This window comes from Suricata suricatta, chromosome 8 (assembly GCF_006229205.1).
Source record: "Suricata suricatta isolate VVHF042 chromosome 8, meerkat_22Aug2017_6uvM2_HiC, whole genome shotgun sequence".
Classification (NCBI taxonomy): Eukaryota; Metazoa; Chordata; class Mammalia; order Carnivora; family Herpestidae; genus Suricata; species Suricata suricatta.
Window position 1 is genome coordinate 100,811,259 of NC_043707.1, and position 21,682 is coordinate 100,832,940.

The following is a 21,682-nucleotide window of genomic DNA, read 5'->3' on the forward strand; positions in this document are numbered from 1 at the left end:
GAAGGCATCTAGCAAGGCAGTCCTATAGGAAAATGCTTATGCATAACCCTGCCTTTCATACACAAAAAATTATGTTCTCTCCCCATCTTTATTTTTTAAAGAATTTTTAAAAATGTTTGTTTATTTATTTATTGTGAAAGAGAGAGAGGGCACCAGTGGGGGAGGCATGAGTGAGGTGAGTGGGGAGAGCACCAGTGAGGTGTGGGGAGGGGCAGAGAGAGAGAGAGAGAGAGAGAGAGAGAGAGAGAGGAGAGGGAATCCCAAGCAAGCTCTATGCCACCAGTGCAGGGCCCGATCCCACGGACCGTGAGACCATGACTGGAGCCAAAAGCTGAAATCAAGAGTTGGATGCTCAACTGACTGGGCCCCTCAGGTGCCTTGGTTCTTCTCTTCCCATCTTAATCCCAACAGAGGAATCCACCAGCAAGGTTCTTCTCTGGATCTCCTAAAAGAACAAGATGGGAGGGAGTGGAGAACAAGAAAAAGTAAAACTTAAAAGAAGCTAAGGAAAGGGAAACTGGGCAGGCTTCAGAAGCAGGAGCATCAAGAGAGATGACTTAACACTGGTCAGTGTGAAAGCAGGGTGGCAGGGCCGCACCTGGGGTCATGAGCTACCCCAGATCCGCAGCGGAGCAAGGGACATGGGGCCAAGCCAGACAGACGAGGCTGGGCCCCTTACAGGGGCACAGAATGAGGTAATAAATATTTCAAATAAAGCAACACTGTTCCTGCTCACTTTTGGACTCTCACCCTTCTACACTTCATAAACCCTCGATCAGGGAGTAAAGTGGATATGTGGCTCACATTTCCCATCCTTGCCTATCCCATTACCTGACTTCCAACAACAGAAGGACAGCTCTTGTCAAGAATGTTCAAAAGGGACTGAATAGAAAGGGGCTGCCCCTCCTGAGGGACAAAGGTCATGGCAGTCTATATGTTTACCATAACAGAGCTTTGACTGCCCCACCCAGGGAACAGGGACGTTCAGTAGGATACTGCCATCAGATGAGAGATGACTCAGTCTTGCTCCTTGGCTCCTAGTACTAACCCATTAACACTGAGGGCAGCTGGGAGAAGTCCCTTCTGGGCTTAGCTTTCAAACCATAGTTTCTACAGCTATTCTGCTCTTCTATAATTCAGGCCTGCCCCTGGCATGGAAGGCAGGCAGTGACCTGGCATAATGACCAAGTCAGACACATGGACTGGCTAGGTGACTAACAACCCAGAGTAGGAAAATGACTTCCCCACCAAACTGTTTACAGCATTATATATTCAGATATGATCTTGCAGTTTAAGAGATGGCACATCATTGCAGAGGCCCCTGCTACCTCTTTAAGGGATCATAACTGAATCCTCAGCCCACCTAGATAACCAAGTTGTCCATTTGCCAAGCCTATGCCACCAGGTGGGATGCAAGACAAAGGGCTCTGTTCAGCAAAAGGTTAGCCCATGTCCCCAAGTCTGTTCAAGTCACTATAAATGCTGGACCTTTGGGAAACTGGTAGCTTTGTCTTTTTCTTCTTGTTGGAGCCACATTCACAGAGCTTCCCCTATCAAATCCAGTTGTTATTCTTTTTCTTGGTTTCCCAAATTGGAACTGTAAGTATCCAGATCTCTTACCTGACTTGAATTTGTCTTGGTGAAGTCTGAATCAGGCTCAGAGATCAGAAGAGCAGTCCCATTGAGACCCAGTGATAAAGGCCTGACCATCAGCTATTTTCATACTGTCAGTTATCCAGAAAGTCCTGACATCAGATAGATAGAAACCCTGAGGAACTAAAGGATTTATACACTGGGCACACAGCTGCTCACCTGTGCACGGGGGACAATAGATCTTGTGCACTTCCTTGTGTGATCAGCCTGCATGGTATGATGTTGGGATGCACAGCTCCCCCTGCCCAGAGTTTCAAAGCTGATGGATTCCAGGTAATATAAAAGGATCCAAATTCCTAAACTGTCCACTTGGGTTTTTTTTTTTAATTTTAAGTTTACTTATTTTGAGAGAGAGAGAGAGAGTAGGGGAGGAGCAGACAGAGAGAGAGGGAGAGAGAGAGAATCCCAACCAAGCTCTGCACTGTTGGTAGGGGCCTATGTGGGGACCAATGTGGGGCTCGACCTTATGAACTGTAAAATGATGATCTCAATCTGCTGTTTAACCGACTGAGCTACCCAGGTGCCCCTCAACTTTGGGTTTTTAAAGGCTAGAATCTTCAATGGGAACTTGGGACTTTTGTCTGATATACTTTTTCTTTTTCTACTTAGATACCTAACTTCTCCAAAGCACACAGCCTGTCTATTATATTGCCCTGGTCACCCTCGGATTCTCTCATGGTGCAGCTACTGGAATTCTCTGGGTGAGCATTGTAGCTGCTGATCAGGCCCATTCACAGATTCTCCAGGATACTGCTGTCTTGCAGGGCTAGCTCTTGAACTTCTCATCCTTTGCACTCTTGCCCTTTACTTCCTTTTCAGCCTTTTGCTGAACAGAGTACTTTGTCTTATATCCCACTTGGTGGCTTACGCTTGGCAAATGCACAATGTGGAGCTTGAACTCAACACCCCAAGATAAAGAGTTGTGTGCTCCACCAACTGAGCCAGCCAGATGCCCCTACTTCCTCATTTTAGACGTGTATTTCTAACTTGGTTTTCATTTAGATCTGCCTTGCTCCTGCTAAAATATACTCAGAGACTACTTTTGGTAATGCCTCTCCAAATCTGACCTAGCCCCTGGTGTTCTCCTGTCAGCATAAGCCAGCTGCCTTATTTTGAAGAGCTGTTAAAAAAAAAAAAAAGACAGGAAATTCAGTATATCAAAATGCTAATAATACTGTGGTGGATATATTGATCATTTATTCCACTTTTCTTAGGCTTGAAATTTTACAATGTGGTTATGATAGGTCTATAACAAAAATATTTGAAGTTTGAATTAAAGTCACTCTGTGTGCTTTCACAGGTAATTTTTGAGTTCTCTTCGTTTTCATGATTTCCTAAGACGGTCATAAAATTGATATCCCTTTAGCCATGAAAATACAGGATCTGAGATCCCATCTGGGTCAGAGAAACATCTTTCTCCAAAGCAGATTCTCCATAGCCAAAATAGAGATATAAGCATATATTTCTCTTACCTCAAAACCCCAGTGCCTGCAGGATCAAGTCCAAACTCTTTAATATGGCTTTTAAGTCCTCTATTCTTTTCTACGCACTGCTGATGAATCTTGTTTTAAATATCCAAATATGATATACTACATCATTCTCCTGGTTAAAACATTTAAGGGACTACCTTTCAGGTTAAGCCCAAGTGGTTAGCACGGTACCGGAGGCCTCGTGATCTGGACCTGCCCATCTCTTCAGTGTCATCTCCTGTTAACCTGCCCTCCAGTGTGCCAGCTGCTTATAGGTTTCTGAAACATGCCCTGCTTTCTTCCGCCTCTAATCTTTTCTTAAGTTGTATTTATTTTGACAGAGAGATAGAGAGCAAGCAGGAGGGGGGCAGAGAGAGAGAGATGGAGACAGAACCCCAAGGAGGCTCCGTGCTGTCAGTGCAGGGCCTGATGTGGGGCTCGAACCCACCAACTGTGAAATCATGATCTGAGCTGAGATCAAGAGCTGGATGCTCAACTGAACTGACTGAGCCCCCCGGGTGCCCCTCTTCTCTAATCTTGAATGTTTTTCTTCTCCAAATGGCTAAGTCTCCTTCACTCTTGAAAGACGTTTCAAGGATATTTATTATACAAACCTTTAACGGTCATTCTTTCCCTAACAAATGATTATTCTCTCCTAGGCAAAACTAATTATCCCTATTTATATCCTTATAATACTTTATAATATCCTTATTATGACAATTATAATGTCGTATTATTATGTCTACATTTCTAAAAGAGTTCCTTGAGGGAAGAGAGCTTTGTAGCTCCAGAACTCATCAGAGTGCGTATCTTTTTTCACTATTTATTTATTTACTAGGCCTCACACTCAGCACAGAGCCCAATGTGGGGCTTGAACTCACAGCCCTGAAATCAAGACCTGAGCTGAGATCAAGAGTCGAATGCTTAACTGACTGAACTCCCCAGCTGCCCCTGTTTTATACAATTAAAAAAAATTGTGCTAAAATACACATAACATAAAGTTCACCATCTTTATCATTTTCAAGTGTACAGGTTAGTAGTATTAAGTATAGTCTTATGGCCATGCAACTATCACCATCATCTACCTCTAGAACTCTTTTTATCTTGCAAAACTGAAACTCCATACCTTTAAACAGCTCCTTGTTCTCCTCTCCTCCTAGCCTCTGGGAACCACCATTCTACTGTCTATGAAGTTGACTACTAAGTATCTCATATAAGTGGAATCACACAGTATTTGTTTTTTTGTGACTGGCTTATTTTATTTGGCATAATGTTTTCAAGGTTTATCCATGTTGTAGAATGTACCAGTATTTCCTTCCTTTTAAGGCCAAGTAATATTCCACTGTATGTATAGACCACATTTTACTTATCCATTCATCTGTCAATGGACACTTGGATTGCTTTCACTTTTTAGTTATTGTGAATAATGCTGCTATGAATAGGAGTGTGAAAATTTCTGCTTTCAATTTTTTTGAATATATGCTCAGAAGTTGAATTGCTGGATCATATGGTAATTCTATGTTTAATTTTTTTGAGGAACCACTATACCGTTTTCCACTGTGGCTGCACCATTTTACCTTCCCATCAACAAGGCACAGGGGTTCCAATTTCTCCATACCCACACCAATACTTAGTTTTCTATGTTTTTTTACTGTTTATTTTATTTTTGAGAGAGAGAGAAAGAGACAGAGAGAGAGAAAGAGAGAGAGAGAGCGCACGTGCGTACATGCTCCAGTGGGAAGCAGGCTCAATGCTATCTGTGCAAAGCCTGACACAGGCCTGAACCCACAAGCCATGAGATCATGACCTGTGTCAGAGTCCAGTGATCAACCTACTGAGCCACCCAGATGCCCCTGTTTTTGTTTTTGACATTAGGCATCCTAATGAATGTGAGGTGACATCTCATTGTACTTTTGATTTGCACTTCCCCTATGATTGGTGATGTTGAGCATCTTTTCATGTGCTTATTGGCCATTTGCAGATCTTCTTTCGAGTAATGTGTATTCAAGTCCTTTGCCCATTTTTGAATAATCATTTTTTTTGTTGTTAATTTTTAGTTCTCTACATAGTCTAGATATTAATCCCTTATAAGAGATAGAATTTGCAAACATTTTCTCCCACTCCTTGGTTGCCTTTTTACTCTGTTGGTACTGGCTTTTGATGCACAAAACTAATTTTTATAATTTATATTTTCTTTTGTTGCCTATACCTTTGGTGTCATACCCCAAAAATTACTGCTATAGGCGCCTCACCATATAGGTGAGAGTTTGTTTCTGGATTGAGTGCATGGCATTTCATAGGATACAGAGATGAATCAGATTATCCTAACACACTATAATTGATCATAAGGAGGTTGTTAGAATGGAGTTGGATCTCATTTTTGTTTCAGAGAAAAAAAGGAAAGATGATTTTAGAGGGAAGTAAAACAGCTGACTTAAAAGGAGTTCATGTCAGAATTATAGACTTTAAATCCCTTTCCTGTCTAGTTCATCTAGTTCACATTCTTGTTTTTACATATGAAGAAAAAGAGGCCTTATGTTTCTCTTGAGATCAGAGTTACCAAAACGAAACAAAACAAAACAAAATAAAACACAACCCAACAAGACATTATAGAAGAAAGGTTTCAACTCAGTGAAGGAAGAACTTCTAACACCTAGAGTAGCTAGATTAGAGAAAGAATGAACTCTATAATTACAGATATTCAAACTGAAGTTGATGATCACCTGTAAGTTTGGCTGTAGAAGGTAGGTTTGATCATTTCTCTGCCTTACTTGCAAATATTCCAGGACGAAGCATTAACTTTAGGATAAGGGCTTGCTTTTTGAAATGGTATACATGACCCTTAAGATGTGGTCCCTGGCTACCTATATAGCATCATTTCCTCCCACGTATCTGTGTTCTTGATATACCCAACTGTATTGTAAGATCTGTCCTTTCTAATTCTCAGATCTTACGCAAATTAAAAAAAAAAAGACAACACAAAAACCCCAAACACCATCTTAATAAAACAGACTGTTTCTAATGCTTCAAGGAAGTAAACTAAAGGGTGTGGCTGTAGATTAAAATTCCACACATAGAACCCTAAGAACAAACTAAATGGAATCAATGGGTAGCAAGTACACACATGTGCTACTGTGAATATAAGGGCACATGAAATCCAAGCTGGGGCAGATGAGAACAAATTGAATTTTAAAAAGAAAGGGAACTAATTTTGGGTGAATGTTTACTATATCATAGACATTTATGCTTACCTATTTATTAATGTTTATTTATTCAAGGAGTGTGCATACAGAGAGGAGAGGGGCAGAGAGGGAGAAAGAGAAAATCCCAAGCAGGTTCAGCTCAGGGCCTGACATGGGGCTTTATACCATAAACTGTGAGATCATGACCAGATCTCAGTTGAATACTTAACCAACTGAGATATCCAGGTGTCTCTATGATTTTTTTTTAAGTCTCCTCTATGCCCAACATGGGGCTTGCAATCACGACCCTGAGATCAAGATTTGCATGCTCTTCCAACTGAGTTAGCCAGGCCCCTGTGCCATAAGTATTTTTTTTTTAATTTCTTTTTAATGTTTCTTCATTTTTGAGAGAGAGAGCAAGTGAGCACAAGCAGGGGAGGAGCAGAGAGAAAGCTTCAGAATCCAAAGTAGGCTCCAGGCCCCAAGCTGCCAGCACAGAACCCAACTTGGAGCTTGAACCCACAAACTGTGAGATAATGACCTGAGCCAAAGTCAGATGCTTAACTGACTGAGACACGTAGGCACCCGTCATAAGTATTCTTTACAACACGTAGTACAGAGGCGCCTGGGTGGCTCCGTCAGTTAAGCATCTGACTATTAATTTCAGCTCAGGTCATGGTCTCTTGGTTTGGTTTGTGTTTGAGCCCTACATCAGGCTCTGCACTGGCAGTGGGAAGACTGGGATTCTTTCCCTCTCTGTCTTCTACTGCTCCCTCTCTCTCTTTCTCTCTCTCAAATAATAAACTTTAAAAAAAACGTACATTTTTATATTTCCTCTGCCTGACAAAAGGAATGCTAAATCTCTGTCATGTGCTGGGCTCTCCCATTCTGCATCATGGCAGATGTTGCTAATTTATCATTCTTTCTTACTATACCTAGATTGAGATTTAGGCTCTTTCCCTAAACTATCGCCAGCAGCTGCTATTGATTGTTGAGAGTTGGCCCTGGAAAAACTTCCCTGGACAATAATGGCCTCGTTCACATGAAAGCCTTCATCTCTAACATGCACAACACAATTGATAAGTCATTTAAGTCTTATTGATCCCTTCACTGGTTTTAATAAGGGAATTAACTTTTGGTGAATGTTTACTATATAATAAAACATTTATGATTTTTTAAAAAGTAAGCTCTATGTCCAACGTGGGGCTTGAACTCATGATCTCAAAATCAACAGTTGCATGCTCTACCAGCTGAGACAGCCAGGCACCACTATAATAGACATTTAAACATATTTTAGGTTATGTAATATTTAAGAATGCAAAAAGACAAAGAGGAATAGATCCTTTACATTATCTTTCAGGTGGAAACATACTGTAGGATCTTTGGTATTGTGTACTATTTGTGAGAATCACAAAAGTTTTAAACTTTGAACATATCTTCTGCTTTATAGGCAACTTCGCATGTTAAGAAGCAATTCTAGATACTTTCTGTGTGTCAGGACTGTGCTGGGTGCTGGGAATACAAACATGAAGAGTACATAGGGTACATCATGGTGGGTGATATGGTTGTTTTGGCTGGAGCTTATCACCAGACAGGGTCTATAAAAAGTTACCAACCACTGAAGTCTGTCCTTCAAGAAATCAACAGAACACCTTTAGCAGATCAGATCATATCTCTTCCTTGCTTACAAATGTTCATTGACTCCCCATTAACTACAGGAGAAAGCGCTTTTTTTAATGGCATACATAGCCCTCTGTGATTTGTTCCCTTTATGATCTAACAGCAGATCCAGTGGTTTGAGCACATTTATCTCTGAGGTACCCTTCTTGTACTTTGATTTACTCACAAAATCACATTTTCATCCAATATGATTATTTTTGGACTAAGTTTTCTATCATCTAGGAAGAGAATAGCATATGAATATTGATCCACTGGGCATTTATATTTCTCATTATATATGATGAAATAAGACTTCTGATGCAAGTAATTTTCACCTGAGTTTAGATGAAATTGTGTTCCCAGAACTTCTGGACTGGAAGGCTAAATTTGGAGACTTAACCACAATTGTGATGTTTTCCTTGCAAGAATCAGATATAAGTCCTCAGTGTATTAAAAAAATTTTTTTTAATTTATTGGGAGAGAGAAAGCCCATGAGAAGGGAAAGGGCAGGCAGTAGGGATAGAGGGTGGGAAGCTCATAAGTTGGATGTCAGGCTCCAACTTATGAATTGTGAGATCATGACCTGGGATGCTTAACCAACTGAGCCACCCAGGTGCCCCCCTCAGTGTATTTTTATAGTGTGGTCACTTACCATCTTATTTCTCAGTAAGCTGTTTGTGACTCAGTGGAAAGAACGCAGGACTGGTCTAGTCCTGCCTGTGACCTACTGTATGATCCTGGTTTCTAATTAAACCTCTTACGTCCTAAGTTTTCTGATTCTTCAAGTAGAAATAATATTTCATGTACATATACTTTATGATTATGTACAAGATTAAAGTTGCCAAAAATTTTAACTCAGCAGGTATGTATTATAAGGAATACAAAAAAGTATTTGTATTCAAGTTTATATTCAATTCGGTTCAGACTTATAAAAGTAACATGTAGGGATCTAGAGAAAGGATGGATTACATTCAGTGGAGGTGGGGGATGTGATCAGGAATATTTAATAAAGGAGACAGGAGTTGAGTGGGGTCTGGAGGAATAGGAAAGGTGGTAGAAAGAGTCATCTGGAAGGGAAAAGAACAGAGAGGCACTGGGATTCACAATGTGCCCTGAGCTTTTATTTTCAGACTCATTATCTTCCACACACTTCAGACTAAATGATGTTCTCTGAATCAGGCATGTGTCTGGCACATAGCAGGGAAGCCTCCAAGGCCCAGCTTCTACCTTTTCCCTTAGAGCCTCACCTAGCTGAAATTTACTATGCTTTCCTTTGTATCAGCCCAGGCCTTTGCTCATATGACCTCTTACTTTGAATGTCGCTTAATAGAACCACCTTCTTTGCTTAATGGTGAACTTTTTGGTGATGGGAATCTGGTACTGAACTCAATGCTTTGCTCTTATTAAGTAATCAGGAAATTTTATTCAATTGAACTTGTTCTAAAGACATTGTTATAACTCACTAAAGTAAAGGACATGTTGGTATCATCTTAATGTCTCTATAGGCCCTAAGTTTTGTGTCCTGCTGTTTTTCTTACATCATCCCTGTAAAGTAGGGTCTTCTTTGCCTTTAAACCTTAAGAGATGAGGAAACTCAGAGGGTGCATTTGCCCAGTGATCCAGCTAGGTTCTGAAGCCAAGCAGGGCTCTTTTGACTTGAAATCCACTACTCTCTGCACTATACCTGGGCCATGTGGCATCAGACACTTATTTTCAGAGCCCTGGTTCCCCCCTTGTAAATGGGAGCAATAGCACTGACCATATGGGATTGTTATGAGGGTTAAATGGGGTGAAACATGTGAAGTCCCTACCTCAAGGCTTAGCACTTCATGGGCAATGTTTGGTCCCTTCTCACAAGCTTCAAATTCTTATGAACACTAACAGATAAGTATCCAGTTCTGAGGTATAGTGGGAAGTAGATGGACTACACACATATAGGTTCTATTCTCTGAGACATAATTATAAGAAATTTCATAAGGCAATATTTTGTAAACATAAGATTTAGCATCCTCCTTCACCATGTCCATCGTCGTTATATTCTCTTCTTGCCTAGTGTGTGTCAAAGGCAAGGATTGTAGTTGGGTGACTTGTTCAGCTTTGAGATCAGAGGTTGGTTAAATAATGTCCAAGGCTGCGGTCTTAGAAAAACTAACCAAACCATAGATTCTCTGGATCATGACTTTAAATAACTATGCAGATGAACCTAACACATTGAAAGCAAAAGAAGCAGTGGTCCGTGGATAGTAGTTGATTGCAAATCTAAATGAAGCTAAAGAAATGACTTCTGAAATCTTCCCCGGGGTGGGGGGATGCTCTTAAGATTTTTCTGGTGAGCTCCTTAATTCCTATGTTGGCTACATTAAAAAAAAAAAAAAGAATTCCAGTTTTGGTGGACTGGTGGCAAAGGTGAATAGGTGGCAGTCGATCTCGGCTCCCCCTTGATGTTCATTCAGAAGCCCGTGCTAGGTGCCGAAGGTCCACGGAGGCAAGGGCCAGGCCAGGTCCGTGTGCCAGGCCACAAGGTGCACGTCCAGCGCCTGGCTTCCTTCGGAGGTGAGGGGGCAGCTTTTGCAGCAAAGCGTGGAGGCGGTTTTCTGGCCCTTCTTCTCGCTTGGGGCTCTTGGTAGGGCAGCCCGCAGCCCAGGAGCTAGAGCAGAGTGGCGCGGCCGTGCCCGCAAGCCCAGGCCTCCGCAGGCACGCGAGCGTCCTCCGTCTCCCCAGGGGGCCCCCGGCAGGTCCCGGGACCTAGCGATCACGGCTCGGTGGCCCCGCCCCTCCTCAAGAGCCCTCCGTGACTTCGACCCTCCCCCAACGCTAGAGGGCCCCGCCCCCTTCTCGCGGGTTAACGAGTGTCCTCGCGCGCGCTCCCGTGCGCGCCCCTTCCCTCGGCTGAGAGTGAGTGTGTTGCCCTCCCACTTCGGCCCCTCCCTATTGTTTCACGACGCCACCACAAGCCTCTAAACGCAACCCCTTCCCCCATTGGTGTTTACCGCCCCCACTCTCCCCGGTTTAAGCGGCGCCCACGAGCCCCCAAAACTAAGGGGAGGGAACCCTTGAACTCAACCCTCTGCGTCTCGTCTCCGGGCTCTCCTCCACGTCTCCCCTCCGCTCAACCTTTGGGGTCAGGGCTCTTCAAGATTCTGTCCCTCTCTCCCCTCCTCCCTTCCCTGGCTCCCCCTCGGCCCCCTCCCCTCAGCGGGTCCTCCTTTTTTTCTCCCTCTCCCTCCTCCTCCCCCACCCCATCCCTTCCCCCCCACAATGCAGTTCGCGGCGCGGCGGACATGGCGGTGGAGTCCTGAGCTCGTCGTGTCCCGGCCTCCAGCGGCGGCGGTGGTGACGGCGGCGGCGGCAGCGGGAGGCGGCGGGGGGAGCGGGAACCACTGAGATGAGGAGGCGCCGCGCGCGCCTGTAGCTCGCGGGCCTCTCAGGTACGGAGGTTCCGGCCGCGACTCAGCGCTCCGCGCCGAGGGGGTGTGCTCGGGGAAGGCCAGGCGGCCCCCTGTTCGCCTCTTCAGGTGCCGCGCCTCGCAGGTGTCGGGGGCCCAGCCGCCCCCTTGGGGCCTGACACTTCTTTCTTTGCCGGAATGGGCTTCGGGTGTCCCAAGGAAAAGCAGAGATAAGGGAGGTAGGGGCGGCGGCCTGGCGGCCTGAGGAGGGCATTGGGGCGCTTTGGGGGCCGAACTTCAGAGAGGCTGAGGTTCTCGGCCCCGGGCCGAAACCTGTAGACCCGGGAGGTGGATTTTGAGTTAGCGGGATTGGCGTGAGCGTTCTGTTGGGTCCAGTATGATTCTCTGTCATATATGTCTTTTCTTTCATCCCCGCTTAAATACAGACGTACATTTATAACATGTAAATATACACACTCATATAACACACAATAAACCTTTTTCTCCGGGCTAACCCTTTTGGAGAAGAGAGAAGGCAGCGGTGTCTGTGTGGTTTTCGTTTCTTGCTTGCCCGCCTTCTTTCTCCCCCGCCCCCCAGTCGAATGGTGGTAATGAACGCTTTTGACGTGGGAAACTGTGAGATTCGTATTTGTAAACAGACAGCACTAGCCGTGTGTGTTGCACGCCTCCGCGAGAGGTTTCAGGTCCGTTTGGTATCCGGATTGGAGAAGAATGAGATATTTAGACCTGAAAGAAGCACATCATCGGGATTTCCAGTCATACCTGAATGGGATGAATTACTGTTATTTTAACGACGCTAATCGAACATTTTATTTTCATAAGTTTATCAGATCTTTCATCAGATGAATTTTGAACCTTGTGCGAGATCGTTTCGGTATACCCTGTTTTTTTCATTTTGATGTATTTTTGATACAAAACTAGTTCCTTACACATTTGACATTCTGCTTTCCTTTGTGATCTTCTTAGTGACTAGAATCGCAATTCAAATTGTGTATTGTTGGCGTGCATTTAGTAATTAGCTGGAGTGGATCAGATTACCTTTTGTTTCCTAAAGGTCCCCCTCCCCCTGCCAAGTCCTGTAGTAGCGAAATGTGTAATACTTGGTGAAACAGAACATATCCTGTTTCAGTTTTTAAAGTAATGAGAACTATTAGCTAATAAAATTGGACTATCCCGACTGGATACGACAGTTTAGAGAGAGTGCCATAATAAGGGGGTGAATTGTGAAATGGTTAAAAAAAAAAAGTTGACTATTTTTGTTGTTAGTATCAGTCAGCATGTTCTGTATATGAGTAGATTGTACGCTGAAATTTTCTTTAGCCTCAGCACCCTGTATTATCTCCTTAAAAATAGCTGCACAGCATTGCATCCTAGTATTTATTAGTCACAACTTGTAAAATTATGAAATATCACTTCATTTAGAATGCTGTATTAGCGAATTCACTAGTGTCTAGTATGCTATGATGCTTTTATAAACACATTAAAGAGTGCTTCTTAAAAATCCTATACTTTGGGGGAAGATAAGAAATCTAAGCCGTTTTATGCTTTAAAAATGTGAAGTTTCATATAAACAAAAAGTTGGTTTGAAAAAGAGCTCTTTTAGGTAATTTTCCTGCTATTTGCAATTTTTCATTTGAGTAGTGTGGAAAATGAAAAAGTAAAGCTTCCTTGAAATAATACAGAAGCGGAAGTGAAAGTTGTTGACATTTAATGTTTTAAGTGTGGCAAATGTCCAAATACAAAGGGGAAATTAAGGTCTTTTCATTATCTTAGATCAGGTTGTTAGCAATGCAGATAGATTTACAAAATGTTATCATGCACTTAAAAGTTTAGTTCAATTTTGTAATGTCTAAATCACGCTGAGAATTACATTTAATTTTAGTTCATTAAACTAGAACAGTACAGTGTCTACGTTGTAATTTTTGAACTTTTAAAATCAAAAGTTACAATGGCAATTGTAAATATTTCTGAATAAAAAGCCATTTAAAGAGAATTTTTATTAGTTTTCATAGCAGATTCAGTTTAGTAAGTAGAGAACTTTTTTTGACCTCAGAGTTAACCTTGACATGCATAATAAGCATCCTTAATTATGCTGTGTTCATTTTTTTAAAATGTGTTATTTATAGAATGTCAAATCAGGATCTGTGGGTAGAGAATGGTGTTTGAATTTATTTTCCACAGAAAATTTGTTTACAGACAATCAGTAAGACTTACCTGTAAATGTTGAGACTGGTAAATTTTTGTTTATCCTTAAAAAAAAAATTAAACCATTTTCTTATAACAATTCAGTGTTACTTTCTAAAGTAAACTACAAATGCTAGAATTTATAAAATTTTACAAAATTAGTTGAAAGTCATTACTGCAGACAGAAATATGTTCCAGAGAAGAATAGTTCTAAAAAGACCCAAAACAAGGAAAAAACCTCTAGTTTAAAGCAGGATATGAGAGGGGTACCTGGGTGGCTCATTTGGTTAAGTGCTGGACTCTTGAATTCAGCTCAGGCCATGGTCTCAGTGAGATTGGGAGCTAAGGAATAACATATGCAAAGATAAGTTGTTTTGGGGCTCAAAGTAGGAAAAGTGAGAAATTCAATGTGGGAATTGAGGATTTATGGATAGAGTGGTGAGAGAAATGGTTAGAAACTGTAATCAGATTGTGAAAGTTATTGTGTATGTTGATTTAAGGCCTTTCAATTTTACCAAATGAGATCACCAAGTGAGCTAATGGTTGAGTTGTGATTAGAAGTATGTTTTCTGACTCCTAGGTTAATAGTTCTTTCTCCTCAGCTTCCTTATACCAATGGAGTTTAGTCCTGTTTTCAGTGGATAGTCAAGCTACCTTTTCCATGCCACTTTTTTCTCCTCTTCTTAGTAGTTGCTATAATTCACATTGTTTTTTTGAGGAACCTCAATATTAAATTTCTTAGATTCTTTTGACATAAAAATACCTCTGGGGGAAATCACCTTGTTATAGTTTCTTAAGAACTTTGCCACTCCCAAGGGTTAATTGACTACTTTCTTGTTTAGTACTGGAAAGCAATGGCATGGGAAATTGGGGAGTGTGGGCTTCCTGCAAGCTCTGTGTTCATCAGTAAAGATGTGCAAAGTCTTAATCATTGCACAAAGTAGCCTATACTTTCAAGAAGAAATCAGTATGTTTATAAGTCACATAATAGTCTGGTAGTTTTATTTATTAATTTTCAAAGATTTTCTTATTTTTTTTAGTATTTATTTGAGAGAGAGAGAGAGAGAGCGAGAGCGAGAGCGTGCGAGCGAGCACGTGCCCAGGGAGGGGAGGGGCAGAGAGAGAATTCCAGGCAGGCTGCAAGCTGACAGTGCAGAGCCCCATTTGGGGCTCAAACTCATAAACAGTGAGATATTGACCCAAGCTGAAATCAAGAGTTAGCCACTTAACCAAGTGAGCCACTCAGATGCCCCAAAGATTTTATTTTTAAGTAATCTCTATACCCAGTTAAGGACTTAAACTCATAACCCTCAGATCAAGAGTCACATGTTCCACCCACTGAGCCAGCCAGTTACTCCAATAGTGTGGTAGTTTTAAGTGGGTATTTGACTTATAATGATAATAGATAACTTACTGCATATTTGCAATGTGTAATTTCTTTCTAAAGGTCTTTTGAAAAAATTTACTTACTTGTTCTTAGTAATTTTCACATCCAACATGGGGCTTGAACTCATGGCCCTGAGATCAAGTGTTGCATGCTCTTCTAACTGAGCCAGCCTGGTGTCCCTCTTTCTAAAGAACTTAAGTATTAGTTCAGTCTTCACAACAATCCTTTTGTATTATCTTCATTTACAGGTGAGGAAAAGAGATGTGAAGGGTTAAGTATTGTGGACAAGGTCTCACAGCTATTTTGCCTCAGCGTTAGTATTCAAATTCAGGGTTTCTGAGTCTGGAGTCAGAGCTCTTAACCACTATACTGTGTTGCACCTCAAGCTTGGGTTGTCATAATTTAGTATGCAGGGGTGCCTGGGTGCCTCAGTTGATTAAATGGCTGGCTCTTGATTTCTGCTTAGGTCATAATCTCATGGTTTGTGAGTTCCAGCTCCACATCAGTCTCTGTGCTGACAACAGGGAGCCTACTTAGGATTTTCTCTCTCCCTTTCTCTGCCTGTCTCCCACGTGCATGTGCACTCTCTCTCAGAAATAAATAAAGGTTAAAAAATTTAAAATTTAGTATGCAGAGAGTATTAAGTTCAGTATAGTTATTTAGATTGTCAAAAATACATCGTGAAAAACAAATCCTTGGTTTGTGAGCATGATTCATCCTGGAAACATGCTTGTAATCCATAGCACTTGTATATCAAAGTGAATTTCAAAAACCATTGGCTCAGTTGTCATCGTGTGACATTGGGTGTTATATACTACTGGTATTGCAAGATGTTGCTTGTTTATCAAATTAAAATTTATTAGAAATGTTTGTTTTGCAGAACACTTGTAGAACAAGTGATTTACAATCCAAGGTATTACTGTATATTGTAAGACTATAAAGTGTGAATTATACATAATAGTGAAATCTGCTTGCATTTTGTCAGTCTCAGGTACCTGGCTGGCTCAGTTGGTTGAACATCGAACTCTTGATTTTGGCTCAGGTTATAACATAATCCCAGGGTCATGGGATCAAACCCCCCAGTCAGGCTCTGCACTGAGTGTGGAGCCTGCTTGAGATTCCCCCTCCCCTCCCCCCTTTCTCATCTCCCCCCAACCCAACATGCTTTCTCTTTCTCAAGAAAATGAAACAAAATAAAACAAAACTCAACCTTTTTAAAGTATAATGTCTATATATTCATAAGGTTCTATAACCATCAATTTCTAATTCCAGGACATTTTCATCTTTCCAAAAAGAAATCCTGGGGGGTGCTGGGTGGCTCAGTTGGATAAGTGTCTGACTTCAGCTCAAGTCATGATCCTGTGTTCGAGCCCCAGCGTTGGGCTCTGTGCTGACAGGTCAGAGCCAGGAGCCTGTTTTATATTGTGTCTATCACTTTCTCTCTGCCCCTACCCCACTTGCTTGTACTTTGTCTCTCCCTCAAAATAAATAAACATTAAAAAAAAAAATCCTGTGCCCATTAGCAGTCAGTCCTCATTCCCCTCTGCTCCAAGTCTTTGGCAATCACTAAGCTATTTTCTGTCTGTGGATTTGATGGTTCTGGACATGTCATATAAATGGAATCATATGTGTGGCTTTTTGTGCCTGTTTTCTTTCACTAAGCATAATGTTTTCAAGGTTTGTCCATATTATATCAAGTATTAGTACTTCATTCCTTTTTATAATGCTTCATTCTCTATAATGTGTTCTATGGAGATACCATGTTTTGTTTATCCATCACTTGATAGTCATTTGGGTTGTTTCCACTTTTTGGCTATTATGAATAATATTCCTATGAACATTCATGTAAGAGTTTTTGTGTGGGTGTATATTTTCATGTGTACACCCAGGAGTGGAATTGCTGAGTGTTTTGTTACATTTAAGTTTAACTTTATGAGGCCCTACCAAACTATTTTCTTAAGAGACTGCACCATTTTATATTCCTACTAACAAGGTATGAGAGTTCTAATTTCTCCACATCCTCACCAATACTTGTTATTATTCATCTTTTTTATTTTTTAAGAGAGTGAGCGAGCCAGGGAGAGGGGCAGAGTGAGAGAGGGACAGAATCTTAAGCAGGCTTCACGCTCAGCATAGAGACCCATTAACAGGGGCTCATGAAACACGACATGATGAGCTGAAGTTAAGTCTGATGCTTAACCTACTATGTCAACCAGGTGCCCCCATCTTTTTAATTATAGCCATCCTAGTAGGTGAAGTGGTATCTCATTGTGGTTTTGATTTTCATTTCCTTAATAGCGAATGATGTTGAGCATCTCTTCATGTGCCTTTTGGCCATTTATATATGTTATTTGTAGAAAGGTCTATTCACATCCTTTGCCTATTTAAAAAGCTAGGCTGTCTTTTTTTTTTTAAGTTTATTTATTCTGAAAGAGAGGCAGAGAGAGTGTGCACTTCAGAGTAGGGAAGGGACAGAGAAAGAGAGAGAATCCCAAACAGCCTCTGAGTTGTTGGCACAGAGCCAGACTTGGGGCTCTATCCCATTAACCATGAGATTATGACCTGAGCCAAAATCAAGAGTTTGGATACTTAGTCAAGCATTTGGGTGACAGACACCCAAATGCCAGGACTTATTTGTCTTTTTGTTGTTAAGTTGTAAGAATTCTTTATATCTTCTGGATAATGGACTTTTTTTTTTTTTATCAGATATGTGATTTGTAAAAATGTTCTCCCATTTTTGTGGGTTGTCTTTCATCGTCTTCTTTTAAATTTTAATAGTTGTAAAATAGGGGCACCTGAGTGGCTTAGTTGGTTAAGCATCTCACTCTTGATTTCAGCCCAGGTTGTGATTGAGATTGGTGAGTTTAAGCCCTTTGTCAGGCTCTGTGCTTATATGGTGTGGAGCCTGCTTGGGATTTTCTCTCTCTCCCTGTCTCTCTGCTCTGTGCGCTCTCTCTCTCAAAGTAAACAAATAAACTTAAAGAAATTGTGGTAAAATATTCCTAAAATCAAATTTACCATTTTAAACCACTTTAATGGTTTTTATAATTTTTATGAGTACATTCATTGACATTAGGTACATTCACATTGTTGTGCAAACCATCACCACTATCCATCCCCAGAACTTTTTCATTTTTTGCACTTCAAAACTGTACTTTTTAAGCAATGGCTTCTCATTCCCTCCTCCAACCCCTTAGCAACTACCATTCTACATTCTGTCACAATGAATTTGACTATTGTATATAATTAGAGTCATATAATATTTGTTTTAATTTTTAATTTTTATTTTTTTAATGTTTTTTATTTATTTTTGAGAGACAGAGAGAGACAGTGCAGGCAGGGGAGAGTCAGAGAGAGGGAGATACAGAATCCGAAGCAGGTTCCAGGCTCTGAGCTAGCTGTCAGCAGAGAGCCCAACGTTGGCCTCATACCCACGAACCGAACTGTGAGATCATGACCTGAGCCGATGCCGGATGCTTAACTGACTGAGCCATCCAGGCACCCCTGTCCGTTTTTTTTTTTTTTTTTTTTAAGTACACTCTGCACCCATTGTGGGGCTTGAACTCAAGACCTTGAGATTGTCACGCTTGCTACAATGACTGAGCCAGCTGGTTACCCCTCAGTATTTGTCCTTTTGTGACTGATGTTTCATTTAGCATAGTGTCTTCAGAGTTCTTCCATGTTGTAGCATGTGTCAGAATTTTCTTTGTATTTAAGGCTGAATAATATTCTATTGAATTATATACCACATTTTGTTTGTTCATCCATTGATCAGCATTTGGATTGCTTTCACCTTTTGGCTATTGTGAGTAATGCTGTTGTGCATTTGGGTGTACAGATATGTTTTAGTCCCTGCTTTCAGCTCTTTGTGCGTATACCCAGAATTGAAATTGCTGGATCATACAGTAAATTTATATTTATTTTTTTGTGGATTTGCTATATTAGTTTTATCATTTTCTTGATGAAATATTATTTTGAAGGATGTAAGTTTTCAGTTTTTATGATTTATTTTTTCTTTGGTACTTGTGCTTTGGGGTCATACCTTAGAAATCATTGTCTAATCCAAGATTATAAGAATTTGTATCTCGGGGCCCCTGGGTGGCTCAGTCAGTTAAGTGTCCGGCTTCAGCTTAGCTCATGATCTTACGGTTCGTGGATTTGAGCTCCGTGTCGGGCTCTGTGCTGACAGCTAGCTCAGAGCCTGGAGCCTGCTTCAGATTCATTCTCTCTCTCTCTCTGACCCTCCCCTGCTTGTGCTGTCTCTCCAAAAATAAAAATAAATAAATTTTTAAGAATTTATATCTCTGTTTTCTTTGAAGACTTTTATAGTTTTAGCTTTTATCTTTAGGTCTTTGATACATCTTGAGTTAATTTTTGTATGTGGTATGAGATAAAGGTTCAACTTTATTCTTTTTCCATGTGGCTATCCAGTGGTTCCACCATTAATCGACAAGACTATTCTTTCCGTTGTTGAATGGTCTTGGTATCCTTGTTGAAAATCAGTTGATCATAAATGTTTGTGTTTATTTGTGGATTCTCAATTGTTTTCTGGATTCTCCATCGATCTATATGTATTTGTTCTTATGCCAGTATCACCCAGTCTGATTACTGTAGTTTTGTACAAAGTTTTGAAATCTGGAAGTATGAGTCCTCCAACTTTGTTCTTTTTCAAGATTGTTTTGGCTAATAGAGTCCCTTGCAATTTGATATGAATTTTATGATCAGTATATCAATTTCTCCAAAAAAAAAAAAGCACCTGGAATTTTGAAAAGAATTGTGTTGAATCTGATGATTAACCTGGGGAGTATTGCCATCTTTTTTTTTTTTTTTAAAGTTTATTTTGAGAGAGATTGCGGGAGCGAGGGGGGGAGGGCTGATAGGGGGCAGAGAGAATCCCAAGCAGGCTTCATGCTGTCAGTCTGGAGCCTGATGTGGGGCTCGAACTCACAAACCAGGAGGTCATAACCTGAGCTAAAACCAAGAGTTGGGATGCTTAACTGACTCAGCCACCCAGGTACCCCAGTATTGTCATCTTAAAATTAAGTCTTCCAATCGATGAAAATGAGATGTTTGTGCACTTACTTTTCATTTCCATTAAATAGGCCTTTACTATTTATTTTAATAGTGTTCTATGGTTTTTAGTGTATAAGTTTTTGTACTTCTTTTGTTCAGTTTATTCCTAAATATTTTATTCTATTTTATGCTATTGTAAATGGAATATTTTTAAAATTTCATTTCTGGATTATTCACTTCTAGGGTATAGAAATACAACTGATTTTTATGTATTGATTTTGGATAGCAACTTGGCTGGATTCATTTATTAGCTTTCAGCTTTTTTGTGGATTTCTTCAGATTTTCTGTATGTAAGATCATATCATCTACAAATAGATATAGTTTTATTTCTTTTTTTCTGATCTGGACACTTCTTTTTCTCGCCTAATTGCTCTGGGTAGTACAATTTTAAATAGAATTGGAGATAGCAGACATCCTTGTCCTGTCTTCTCTTAGAGGAGAGAACATCTAGTCTTTAACCATTAAGTATGGTATCACCTGTGGGTTTTTCTTAGATGGCTTTTGTCAGGTTGAGGCAGTTCCTTTCTATTCTTATTTCCTTGAGGTGTGTTTTTTTTTTTTAATCGTAAAAGGGTGTTAGGTTTTATCAAATGCATTTTTAAGAATTTTATTTTGGAGAGCAGGTGAGAGGGGCAGAGGGAGAGAGAGGGAAAATCTTAAGCAGGCTCTACGCTCAGCATGGAGCCCATTGGAGGCTTGATTCTATGACCCTGGCTGGGATTACGACCTGAGCTGAAATCAAGAGTGAGACATTTAACCAATTGAGCCACCCAGGGGCCCCTATCAAATGCATTTTGCATTTATTGAGATGACTGTGATTTTTGTCCTTTATTCTGTTAATATGGTGTATTACACTGATTGGTTTTCATATATTGAACCAACCTTGCATTCCTTGCATTATGCACTCAGTACCCTGGTGTATATCCTTTGTTGCTGGCTTTGGTGTGCTAATATTATGTTGAAAAATTTTGCCCCTATGTTCATAAGAAACATTGGTCCACAGTTTTTTTTAAGTTTATTAATTTTTGAGAGAGAGTATGCACACATATGAGTTAGGGAGGGGCAGAGGAAAGGGGAGGGAGAATCCCAGGCCGTTTTTTAAATTTTTTAAATTTTTTAATTTTTTTACTTTAAAAGTTTCACATTTTTTTAACATATGCAATTATTTTCCATCATTTACAATACAGTAGTTACAATGACACTTCAAACAGAAAAGCAAAGTAAAAAATCAAAACACCAACTTCTGTTTCATGTAATTAGACTTATACAGAAGTTAGAAGGTTAAGTAACAACTAGTTAATCGCCTAATTTCACAGCTATCTGAAGTGGCAGTCGTTATATAGCAGCTTATCTATGATACATTCAAGATAAATGATACAATTTATTACTTGTTCATAAGCTACAACACAGCCTGCTTAATACCTTTCCTTGAATTCCACCTCTATACGACAATATGCTTGAGGTCCATGCAAAAAAGTAGCTACCTTTTATGTAGGAAATGGATGATTAAGTGTTTGGTGTTGTAAAAGCAACTTCATTTAAACATAACCACCCCCACCACCAAAAAAAGAAGAGGAAAAAAAAAAGTAAAGAAAATAATAAGGGATAAACCCAAGACACACTTCCTATGGGAAAAATAAAAACTAGCATGTAATTTCTGTCCTTGAT

General features: G+C 40.5%; 1 protein-coding gene across 10 annotated transcripts in view; it reads left to right on the forward strand.

The window, feature by feature from the left end:
• Positions 1 to 21,682, forward strand: part of TUT4 (terminal uridylyl transferase 4) — a 221,715-nt gene that overhangs the window by 61,873 nt on the left and 138,160 nt on the right. For 6 of the 10 annotated variants that reach the window (XM_029946133.1, XM_029946139.1, XM_029946137.1 and 3 more), the window contains exon 1: positions 11,195 to 11,391. The exons of 1 other annotated variant lie outside the window; for it this stretch is intronic. The gene's annotated coding sequence lies outside the window, so the exon portion shown is untranslated. Of the gene's footprint in view, positions 1 to 11,193; positions 11,392 to 11,412; positions 11,589 to 21,682 lie in introns of those variants that run through there. 3 more of the 10 variants (XM_029946143.1, XM_029946142.1, XM_029946135.1) reach the window with 3 other exon arrangements.